Genomic DNA, 11,803 nt, shown 5'->3' on the forward strand with positions numbered 1-11,803 from the left:
AATCTCTGCTACTGCTAAGTCGCTTCAGTTGTGTCTGACTCTGCGACCTGATAGATGGCAGCCCACCAGGCTCCCCTGTCCCTGGGATTCTCCAGGCAAGAACACTGGAGTGAGTTGACATTTCCTTCTCCAATACATGAAAGTGAGAAGTGAAAGTGAAGTCGCTCAGTCATGTCCAACTCCTAGCAACCCCATGGACTGCAGCCCACCAGGCTCCTCCATCCATGGGATTTTCCAGGCAAGAGTACTGGAGTGGGGTGCCATCACCTATCCATGTTACTGCAGATGGTATTACTCATTCTTTTTTTATGGCTGAGCAGTATTCCATTGTATATATGCACCACATTTTCTTTATCCATTCACCTGTTGATGGACATTTAGATTGCTTCCATGTCTTGGCTGTTGTGAATAGTGCTTCTATGAACATAGGGGTGCATATATCTTTTTGAATTACTGTTTTGTCTGGATATACACCCAGGAGTGGGATTGCTGATGGTACCATAATTCTATCTTCAGTTTTCTAAGGAAGCTCCTTACAGTTTTTTGTAGTGGTTGTACCCATTTACATTCTCCTGTGTCTGTTTTTTACACACTGTATCTTTTCCATCCTTTACTTTATATCTACTTATATCCTTGAATTTCAGTTTGTCTCCTGCTGACCTGTGACACAGAGTCAGATCTTGGTATTTTATTCAGCCTGATAAAATCTGCCTTTTCAGTAGGGTGTTCAGTCCAATCACATTTAATGTGCTTATTGATACAGTCACACTTTCTTTTTGCCATTTTCTACATCTCATGCCTTTTTTATTCCAATGAAGTAATGAAATCATGAAGCGCCAATACATCTGTAAACTACTCAAACAATTCTCACCAAATAAAATATGCACAATACAGAAAAATCGAAAAAAGGATTCGTATTTCTTTCAAAACTTTATTGAATGTTGCAGTCTATTTTCTTGTATGGTCTTCCCTGATGGCTCAGTGGTGAAGAAACCCCCTGACAATGCAGGAAATGCAGGCTTGATCCCGGGGTCAGGAGGATCCCCTGGAGAAGAAATGGCAACACACTCCAGTATTCTTGCCTGGGGAAATCCAACGGACAGAAGAGCCTGGTGGGCTACAGTTCATGGGGTCACACAAAGTCAGATGTGACTAAGTGACTAAACAACAAATATTTCCTTTCAGAGTTAAAACAATTTTTGTTGTTGTTGTTGTTGTTCAGATATTTGCTTGCTTGGTTTTTAAGAGTTTATATCAAACTCTGTATACAACTGTATATTTTTACCTCAGGTAGTCTATTATATGCATTTTCCATGTATTTCAACCACAGTGGAGCAATTACCAGCAGAGAGATAATTAACGCAGTTAAGCAGAGACCCCCTCAGAAGAGCTTTTGACTCAGTGAAATGGTTCCAAGGGCGCTGTTGTTGAAATAATTGCTCTTGTCAAAGAACTGGACAGGTCCAGGGTTGGTTTGGAAGACAAGATGACTGACCAGCACTTGGTCATCACCAGTCTTGGTTTTACTTGGTTTTCAGTTTCTTTCTTTGTGAAACAAAGGCATTTTTTTCCTGTATGTTGGTAAAGTCTACATGTAAAATGGCTGTATTTAATTTCTTGGAGAAATAGCATCAACTATTTTTTTCCTGTAGATTATGGTATCTCACCTGGTATGAAGCTGATTGGCTTAATGATATTTTAATGTTTTGTCTGCTTGTCTATTAGTTTTTAAATGGTACCTCTGCCAGTTTCTCTATGGAGTCCCATTAAATTTTGCTTTATGTGGTTAAGTGCATGCAAGTTTATGAATATATCATTGGGGATAGTTCCTTTTATGATTCCTACAAATCACCTCTTTATCTCAATTAATCCTTCTTGTTTAAACTACATCTAGTATTAATGTTATTAGAGGAACAATTTTTCGGTTAGTATTTTCTTGGTATACAGTTTTCTTTAGTCACTTTTCCTCAAACTTCTTCTATGTTCTAACCATGTATCTTGCAAACAGCATATAGTTGGGTTTCTTTAAAAATCCAGTCTGAATGATTTGTTGTGTTATTGTTGCCTTTCGGGATCCAATTGGCACAGATGGTAAAGAAACTGCCTGCAATGCAGAAGACCTGGGTTTGATCCCTGGGTCAGGAAGATCCCCTGGAGAAGGGAATGGCAATCCACTTCAGTATTCCTCTCTGGAAAATCCCATGGACAGAGAAGCCTGGTGAGTTATAGTCCACGGGGTTGCAAAGAGTTGGACACAACTGAGCAACTTTTTCTTTTTGGTGTTGTTACTTTTTAAAAGACAGGCCTAAACCATATATATTTTTTTGTGATTAATAATATCACCGACTCGATGGACACGAGTTTGGGTGAACTCCGGGAGCTGGTGATAGACAGGGAGGCCTGGCCTGCTGCAACTCATGGGGTCGCAAAGAGTCGGACACGACTGAGTAACTGAACTGAACTGAACTGAACTGAATATACTTGGACTTCTTTCTACAATCTAATTGGAGTTTCCTATTCATCATAACTTTAGTTTGCTTTTTTTTCTTTCTTGTCTGCTAACCTGGACTTCTCTCTAGGTCATTTTATTTTTCTCTCTCATAGGTTTAGAAGGTACACATTCTATTTCTCTTATTTTGGTGAATCTCCTTCTAGGTTTAGTAAGTATATCACTAGTGGATCCTGTCATACTCAAGGCTGCCATAACCTTTTAAAAAGCCTTTTATATTTGGGATGATTCCCTAGTTATAGATGCCTATTCCCCACTATAAAATTGAGAACTCCAATTCCCTGCCCCCCTTGCAGCTAGGATGTAGGCCTATACCACTGGTCCTGCTAACCAGAAGCACAGTGGAAATGTGAGGGTGTTGGGATATAAGCTCTGCATGAGGCTCCCACTGTCCTTGCGTAGGAAGAGGCCAACATCCAGTTTGTGGAGGTGGCCGTGACTGCAAGACTAAGTTTCTGACACAGAACTGGCACTGATGCTGATGGTGGGAGCAGATGAAGAGAGGTTGAGCTCCTAGTATTTGGTGCTTGTTGGGAACAGCAGCAGTATCTTTATCACACCAGCTCTATCACACGGTTTAGAGCACTTTTTCTAGAAGCTCAGCCCAAGCTTGTTTTTTTCAGCTCTCCCAGTGAGTCTGGGAGCTGCAGAAGGTCAATTTAAGAAATTCTTGCTTGGATTTTATTGTTTGAAACAAAAAACTTTTACTAATGTAGTAGCTTGTCAAAGTCTAAAATTTAAAACTACCTCACTCCTTCTGAATTAAAAAAAGTCATGTTTAACTCAGAAGTCCTTTCTGCCATCATCTACCACATTTTGGCTTCCCTAGTGGTTCAGTTGGGAAAGAATCTGCTTGCAACACAGAAGACCTAGGTTCGATCCCTGGGTTGGGAAGATCTCCTGGAGAAGGGAATGGCAACCCACTCCAGTATTCCTGCTTGGAGAATTCCATGGACAAAGGAGCCAGGCTGGTTACAGTACATGGGATCACAAAGAGTCAGACAGTCGCACAGTGAGACTTTTTTTCACCACATTTTGAAGGGCTAATAACTTAATTTCACAGGGTTTTAAAATTCCCAAATACTAGTCTTTTAAAAAAATACTGCTGATTTGGATTAACCAAGATACCAGTGATTTATTTGTTTATTCTTCCTTCTCCCACTCACTTACTCATTCCTTTGGGGTTCAGCTTTTTTCATGTGTATTCTTTTGTATTTTTTTCAATGACCATCTATAAGTCCTAAATTTAAAAATGTGTTTATTCTGTTCTTCCTCTTGAGAAAGATGATTTAGCTAGGAATAGAGCTCTAGCTTCTCAGTTATGGACTCTCAGTGCACTGCAGATATTTTCAATGTCTTCTGTAGCCAATTGTTGCTAATAAATTTGCTAATGGGATGGCTGTCATTCCTTTTAAATAAGTTCACTTTTCTCAGTGGTATCTTTGAACATTTCCTACTTGGTAAGAAAGACCAAGTCTTTGGTATTCTCTAATTTCACTATTATGTATGGGTCTCAATTTAAAAAAAAATTATGCCACTTGAGCCTAAGCATCTTCCTTTGATCTGATAACTCATTTCTCATTAAGTCTGACAAATTCTCACATATTATTGCTATGGAGACTGCTTCTCCTTCATACTTTATTTCCTCATCTCCAGAAACACTTTCATATGTATATGAGGTCTTCCAATTCTATGCTCTAGGTCCCTGAACATACCTTTGCTGCTTTGGCAGTTTCTTTTATGCATTTTCCATATATTTCAGGTTCATCATAAAAATCATTTTATAATATTAGGATTATCTGCTCAAAAGTTATCAGGAGTTGTCTATCTCCTACAACATAAACTAGGAAGCTTTTGGCTTTCCAGGTCCTTGTATATTCAGGCCCTACTAAGGGCACACCTATCTTTGGGCCCCAGTTTCCCACCCCTAAAAGGTTACTGAAAAATTTAAAGGACATAACCCATGTAAAGTGCTGGTAAATACCCACCACACTGTAGCACAGCAAGAAACTTGAGTGTGGTTGCCTAGCTCACAGTTATTACCCAGGGGGTCACATCTACATGATATCTTTCCTTTCATCATTTTAGACATGAATTCTGGATGTGATCCACTGAAGAAGGGAATGGCAAACCACTTCAGTATTCTTGCCTTGAGAATCCCATAAACAATATGAAAACTCAAAAAGATATGACACTGAAAGATAAAATCCTTAAGCCAGTAGGTGCCCAATGTGCTACTGCAGAAGAGTGGAGAAATAGCTCCAGAAGGAATGAAGAGGCTAAGTCAAAGCAGAAACACCCAGTTGTGGATGTGACTGGTGATGGAAGTAAAGTCTGATGCTGTAAAGAACAATACTGCATATGAACCCAGAATGTTAGGTCCATGAATCAAGGCAAATTGGAAGTGGCCAAATAGGTGACCAAGAGTGAACATTGACATATTAGGAATCAGTGAACAAAAATGGACAGGAACGGGTGAATTTAATTCAGATGACCATTACATCTACTACTGTGGGAAAGAATCCATTAGAAGAAATGGATAAGCCCTCACAGTCAACAAAAGAGTCTGAAATGCAGTACTTGGGTGCAATCTCAAAAATGACAGAATGATCTGTTTGTTTCTAAGGCAAACCATTCAATATTACAGCAATCCAAGTCTACGTCCCAACCAGTAATGCTGAAGAAGCTGAAGTTGAACAGTTCTATGAAGACCTACAAGACCTTCTAGAACTAACACTCAAAAAAGATATCCTTTTCATCATAGGGGACTGGAATGCAAAAGTAGGAAGCAAGAGACACCTGAAGTAACAGGCAAGTTTGGCCCTGGAGTACAAAATGAAGCACAGCACAGGCTAACAGAGTTTTGCCAAGAGAATGCACTGGTCATCACAAACACCCTCTTCAAAGAACACAAGAGACAACTCTACACATGGTCACTGGATGGTCAATACTGAAATCAGATTGATTATATTCTTTGCAGCCAAAGATGGAGAAGCTCTATACAGTCAACAAAAACAAGACTAGGAGCTGACTGTGGCACAGATCATGAACTCCTTATTGCCAAATTCAGACTTAAATTTAAGAAAGTAGGGAAAACCACAAGGCCTTTCAGGTATGACCTATCAAATCCCTTATGATTATTCAGTGGAAGAGACAAATAGATTCAAGGGATTAGATCTAATAGACAGAGTGTCTGAAGAACTATGGGCGGAGGTTTGTAGCATTGTAAAAGAGGCAGTGATCAAGAGCATCACCAAGAAAAAGAAATGCAAAAAGGCAAAATGGCTGTCTGGGGAGGCCTCACAAATAGCTGAGAAAAGAAAAGAAGCTAAAAGCAAAGGAGAAAAGGTAAGATATACCCATCTGAATGCAGAGTTCCAAAGAATAGCAAGGAGAGATAAGAAAGCCTTCCTCAGTGATCAATGCAAAGAAATAGAGGAAAACAAGAGAATGGGAAAGACTAGAGATCTCTTCAAGAAAATTATAGGTACAAGGAAATATTTCATGCAAAGATGGGCACAATAAAGGACAGAAACGGTATGGACCTAACAGAAGCAGAAGATACTAAGAAAAGGTGGCAAGAATATACAAAAGAACTATACAAAGAAGATCTTAATGAGCCAGATAACCATGATGGTGTGATCACTCACCTAGAGCCAGACATCCTGGAATGTGAAGTCAAGTGGGCCTTAGGAGGCAACACTACAAACAAAGGTAGTAGAGATGATGGAATTCCAGTTGAGCTATTTCAAATCCTAAAAGATGATGTTGTGAAAGTGCTGCACTCAATATACCAGCAAATTTGGAAAATTCAGCAGTGGCCACAGGACTGGAAAAGGTCAGTTTTCATTCCAATTCCAAAGAAAGGCAATGCCAAAGAATGCTCAAACTACCACACAATTGCACTCATCTCACATGCTCGTAATGTAATGCTCAAAATTCTCCAAGCCAGGCTTCAGCAATACGTGAACCGTGAACTCCCTGATGTTCAAGCTGGTTTTAGAAAAGGCAGAGGAACCAGAGATCAAATTGCCAACATCCACTGGATCATGGAAAAAGCAAGAGAGTTCCAGAAAGACAACTACCTCTACTTCATTGACTACGCCAAAGCCTTTCACTGTATGGATCACAACAAACTGTGGGAAATCCTTAAAGAGATGGGAATACCAGACTATCTTACATGCCTCCTGCAAAATCTGCATGCAGGTCAAGAAGCAACAGTTAGAACTGGACATGAACAATGGACTGGTTCCAAATTGGGAAAGGAGTCCATCAAGGCTGTATATTGTTACCTTGCTTATTTAATTTACATGCAGAGTACATCATGTGAAACGCCGGGCTGGATGAAACACAAACTGGAATCAAGATTTCCTGGAGAAATATCAATAACCTCACATATGCAGATGATACCACAGAAAACAAAGAGGAACTAAAGAGCCTCTAGATGAAAGTGAAAGAGGAGAGTGAAAAAACTGGCTTAAAACTCAGCATTCAAAAACCTAAAATCATGGCATTGGGTCCCATCACTTCATGACAAATGGATGGGGAAACATTGGAAACAGTGACAGACTTGATTTTCTTGGGCTCCAAACCATGACTGCAGCCATGAAATTAGGAGACACTTGCTTCTTGGAAGAAAAGCTATGACAAATCTAGACAGCATATTAAAAAACAGAGAAGTTACTTTGCCAACAAAGGTCCATACAGTCAAAGCTGTGCTTTTTCCAGTAGTCATGTATGGATGTGAAAGTTGGACCATAAACAAGGCTGAGCATCAAAGAAATGATGCTTTGAACTGTGGTGTTGGAGAAAACTCCTGAGTCCCTTGGACTGCAAGGAGATCCAACCAGTTAATCCTAAAGGAAATCAATCCTGAATATTCATTGGAAGGATTGATGCTGAAGCTGAAGCTCCAATACTTTGGCCACCTGACAGGAAGAGCCAGTTCACTGGAAAAGATCCTTATGGTAGGAAAGATTGAAGGCAAGAGGAGAAGGGGACGACAGAGGATGAGATGGCTGGGTGGCATTACCGACTCAATGGACATGAATTTGAGCAAACTCTGGGAGACGGTGAAGGACAGGGAAGCCTGGTGTGCTGCAATCCATGGGGTTGCAAAGAGTTGGTCACAACTGAGCAACTGAAGACCTGTATGGAAGCTATCATCAATTCTCAGATCCTGCTTGTTGTAATAATTGGCTGCAGCATGGGCACAGGAGTCTAGCCTAACTTATTAGTTATTTCTTGATACTTTTAAAATTTGAGGTTTCCTTTTGAAAAGGAAACAGACTGCAGAGTACTTAAGATGTGAGTTCAGAGGCTGGGTGCAGTAAAGGAGAATGAAAGTGACAGTTAGAAAAGGATGGGGTGACAAGAGCTGGAGAGAGGTTACTGACACCATTCTAGCTCTTGGCCTCATCAGCTTTAATTACAGAAGACTTTTTAATACTATAGATTTAATATTCAAATATTTTATATATATAGTCTGGAATAACCTTATAATAAAGATATAAAAATTATTGTCAGAATTTGAATATAACCCTTATTTAATCCTATTGCTAAATTACATAGATTTCTTATTCCTATTTTTCAGAATGACTGTTACCCTCTGTCCTGATAATGGAAATGTAGCTGCTACAATAATAACATTTATTTGAACGGTTCTGCAGAGTTCCTACAGCCTTTCATATCATTATCTTATTTGGTTGTATGAGATGTGTAGGCCAGATAATGTTATGCTTAGTTTTTACAAATGGTGAAATTAAGATACAAATTAAATGGTGGTTAGAGTGGAGAAGGGTTAGATCTGACTTGGATATTAAGCATTATCTATCAGGAGAGTTTGGAGCCTTCTATTTGCAAGGTTGTCAGGGATGGTGACTTATAACATACTTTCATCAACTATTATTAATTAGAAAACTTCAGAAGAGCCCTGAAAAGTTTCACTAGCTCAAGCCTAAAATCTATTAAAATGCATCTTTGGCCCATGATATTTGTTCACATTCTCAAACGCGTTTGTTTTCCCAAATGTGAATCTTTGCCTTGTTCCTAATCAAGTTCCTGTTGTGCTTTTCAATTCTAGAACTTAAACTTAGAAAAGAGGTTATTGGGAGTGGGTTGCTGGGATAGGGTGACGTATTAATTCCTGGCTAGACATCCAGAGGGCTTAATAGGCTTGTGTATGAATGAGAGTAAATTCTTACATTCCTGGACTAAGAAGTCTGTAGCGGACACAGCACATGGGTAACTGTTTATAAAGGCAACTTGTGATCTTAAGTACTCCAGTAATATTACCGTGGCATCTCTGTTTTGGTGTTTTCACCGTGTTAACTCCTTCACCTTCACTGAACTGAAAGGAGAGACTGGGTGGCAAACAGTATCCCTATTTAATGTGCAGGAGTTGATGAAGGGGCTAGAGGTACTGAGGATGCAAAGCAAGAGCTGTTTGGTTTCATCATGAGTGTTACCTCGCAGTTGCCCAAATCCCTCCATTTTACATAGGCAACATAGTTTATGATGAGAAATGTCATTAGACAAGAAACTGTTTGTACAGAATCGAACCTTTGGTATGTCAAAGAATACTGGAAGGATCAGGCTATCAATCAGCGGTGCTTTTCGTTTTGCACTCTGATACTTTCCCTTTTTTATGGGGCTAAAAGAAGCTTTTTGTAATAAGCGTAGAACTACAAGACACTGACGTTCTTGGCATAGGTTCCCTTTTCTCCTGCTTGCCATTAGACCCAAATCGATCCTCTAAATAAGTCTGTCCCAAGAGACACAATCGATGCAAGGAACAGAGAACTTTCTAAAACCAAGCCTGACGTCACAGATTTGTGTTCTAACCATCTGTACCTTTCATTAACCGAGAGCTGGAGTCGCCCGGGCGGACAGACACAGGCGCACAGCAGTCTTCTCCCACACAAGCCTGGAATGGCAACAGAGTGCGGCTGCCGAAGAAAGAAAAGCCGTTTCAGAGCTGTGGGGTGGCGTGGGGGCGTGTGTAGCAGGGTGAGGGAGTCATTCCTCTCCTCCTCCATCCAAGGATGCATCCAGCACATCTTTTTTTTTTTTTTTTAATTGATTTCTCTCGAGTGGGAGGCAAAACCCTTCAGATGAGAAAGAAGAGGGCGGAAAAAAAAAATGCAAGCCAGGCAGGAGGCTTTGCGGGGAGAGAAACATCATCGCCTTGCTTCGGATTGGAACTGTGGGGCAGAGAGAAAGACTCGGGCGTCCACAACCAGTTGGGCTGCAGAGATGCTGCCGTTCCGCCCAGAAGGCCGGCGGCGTCGTCCCCTCCCCCGCCCACGGGTGCTGCGCCCCCCGGGGGAGGGCAGCCATTCCCGGACGCCCCCCTTTTCTAACCTCCTCAGGTGCGGAGGGCCGAGGGTCGGAGAGAAGGGAGGCTCCTTCTCCTTCGACGTGTCAGACTCGGCCAGTTCGCTCGGCCCCTTCCCTCCGGCCTCTGCCCTCCCGCGCGGCCACCCGAGCGGGGACAGCCGCCTCCCGGGGACCACGTCTCAGCCCGCTCCCTCGGGTTTTGTGCACCCGGAGGAAGCCCAGACGTGAGAGTCGGCTTGGCCCCCGTGCCCTCGCCGCTCCCGGGAAGGCGGCAGCGCCCGAGCGCCCCCCACCCCTCACGCCCTTCCCAGCCCCTCACTCGGTCCCCCCGCAGCCTCCTCAGGCTTTGTGAGGGGGCGGGGGTCTGCCCGGCTCCCCTCACGCGCGAGCCCCGGGGCAGTCACCGACACAGCCGGGACCCGCACCCCCGGCCGGGCTCCGCCCCCCGCGCCCCGGGCGCGAGCCCCGGCACCTGGCCGCCCCTCCCCCGGCTCCGCGCGGCTCTCTTTCACACCCGCCCCCCTCCCGGCGCTCGCGGCTCCGCGCCCACCCTCGCCGCTTCCTGCCCGGCCCCGCCCCGTCCGGGAGGCGGGGCCCCGGGCGAGCGCGGCGGCGTGGCCAATGGGCGCCCGGCTTACTCTGGCCTCTCCCCCGCGCGGCCGCCAATCGCGGCGGGCGGTGGTGGTAATATTGTGGAGTGGAGTTTGGATGCCGCGGCGGCCGCGGGCTGGAGCGGCGGGGCCGCGGGGGCCGCTCGGCTGTGTCGGGGAAAGGGGGCGTGAGGCGGCGGCGGCTGAGGAGGCGGCGGACGGGGTAGAGGAAGAAAGGAAGCAAGAGGGCGGGGAGTCCTCGCGGAGGAGGCGGGACCCTCCGGTTCCTCACCTCTCGGCGGCGGCGGCGGCGGCGGCGGCTGGAGGCGGGGAGGCGGCGCCGCCCCCCTGCCCGCGGACTCCTCAGCGCACGGCCGCCGACCTGCCGGCTCCGGGCGCTGGAGAGGCTCCTGCGGCGGCAGCGCCGGCCGGGCGGCGGCGACCGCCATGGCGTTCCTCAAACTCCGTGACCAGGTAGGCGAGGGGCGGCAGGCTCCGGGCGTGTGAGGGAAGGGCTGCGGGGCGGGGGCGCCGGCGGGGCGGGCCGCGGGGCGCCTGCTGGGCTGGGCGGCGCGAGGCCGGCGGGGGCGCCCCGGGGGTCGCGGGGTCCGCCTGTCAGAGCCGCCCGGCCCGGGGAGCCCACGTGCCGCCGCCTCCGGCCGCCGCCGCCGCCTGAGGGGCGGGTCCGCGCTCGCGCCGGGCGCCCGCGTCCGGGTCCGCGCCTTCGCTCCTCCAGGTGAGTGAGGCCCGGGCCTAACAGGTGGCTTCCCGCCGCCCGGGCCGGGCGCCGCCCGCGGCCGGGACCGCGGGTCACGACCTTGTCCGCCTGTTGGCGTCGCGGGGTAAGTTGGAGGCCTCCTCTCCGGGTCAAAGGAGGCTGGTTTTTTTTTTTTTTTTCACTCAAGGACTAAGTTATTCACCGTGCAAGTTCCCAGACTCGTTTTCTTCTGACGTTTTGTGCACCATTTTGGTTACTTTTCTTGACTCAGGAAGAGCGGGTTCAGGAACACCTGAAGTGCGGGAAAGAATCGTGACCCTCTTTGATGGAGGAGATACTTTTGTGTCTAGGGACGAAATCGCCACTATATCGGAATGATTTGTCTACCTTAAAACGTTGAATGATGGGTAGCACGACTCTAGGCAATGCAAACATTTGAAATCTCCTCTGAAGGAAAAAGGAAATGAACGTGTGAAATACACTGAGTCGCAGTAGGCTTATTCGTCCTGAGAATTTGTTTTTTTTGCCATTTGTTTTTCTGAACAGAAGGTATTGAGCAGATTTAAAGGGAAGGTAGTTGGATGCATTGGGAAACTGTTTCAGAAGTGAAATCCCCTTTTGAAAAACGGTGGGGGAAAACTTGAGATG

The 11,803-nt window shown here is 45.3% G+C and overlaps 1 long non-coding RNA gene across 3 annotated transcripts; it reads right to left on the minus strand.

The window, feature by feature from the left end:
* Positions 1-917: 917 nt before the first annotated feature.
* On the minus strand, positions 918-10,128 carry LOC120880343. Of its 3 annotated transcripts, none has more exons than XR_005725013.1 (3): positions 9,872-10,128; positions 9,362-9,456; positions 918-1,045 (listed from the first exon to the last, which is right to left on the minus strand). It is a non-coding gene; the product is annotated as an uncharacterized LOC120880343 (long non-coding RNA). The 3 variants fall into 3 exon arrangements; XR_005725010.1 differs by having other exon boundaries at positions 918-1,082; positions 9,872-10,125; XR_005725011.1 differs by lacking the exon at positions 918-1,045 and adding an exon at positions 1,149-2,151.
* Between the last annotated feature and the right edge of the window lie 1,675 nt (positions 10,129-11,803).

Source organism: Oryx dammah, unplaced genomic scaffold, assembly GCF_014754425.2.
Source record: "Oryx dammah isolate SB20612 unplaced genomic scaffold, SCBI_Odam_1.1 HiC_scaffold_2, whole genome shotgun sequence".
NCBI classification, from domain to species: Eukaryota; Metazoa; Chordata; class Mammalia; order Artiodactyla; family Bovidae; genus Oryx; species Oryx dammah.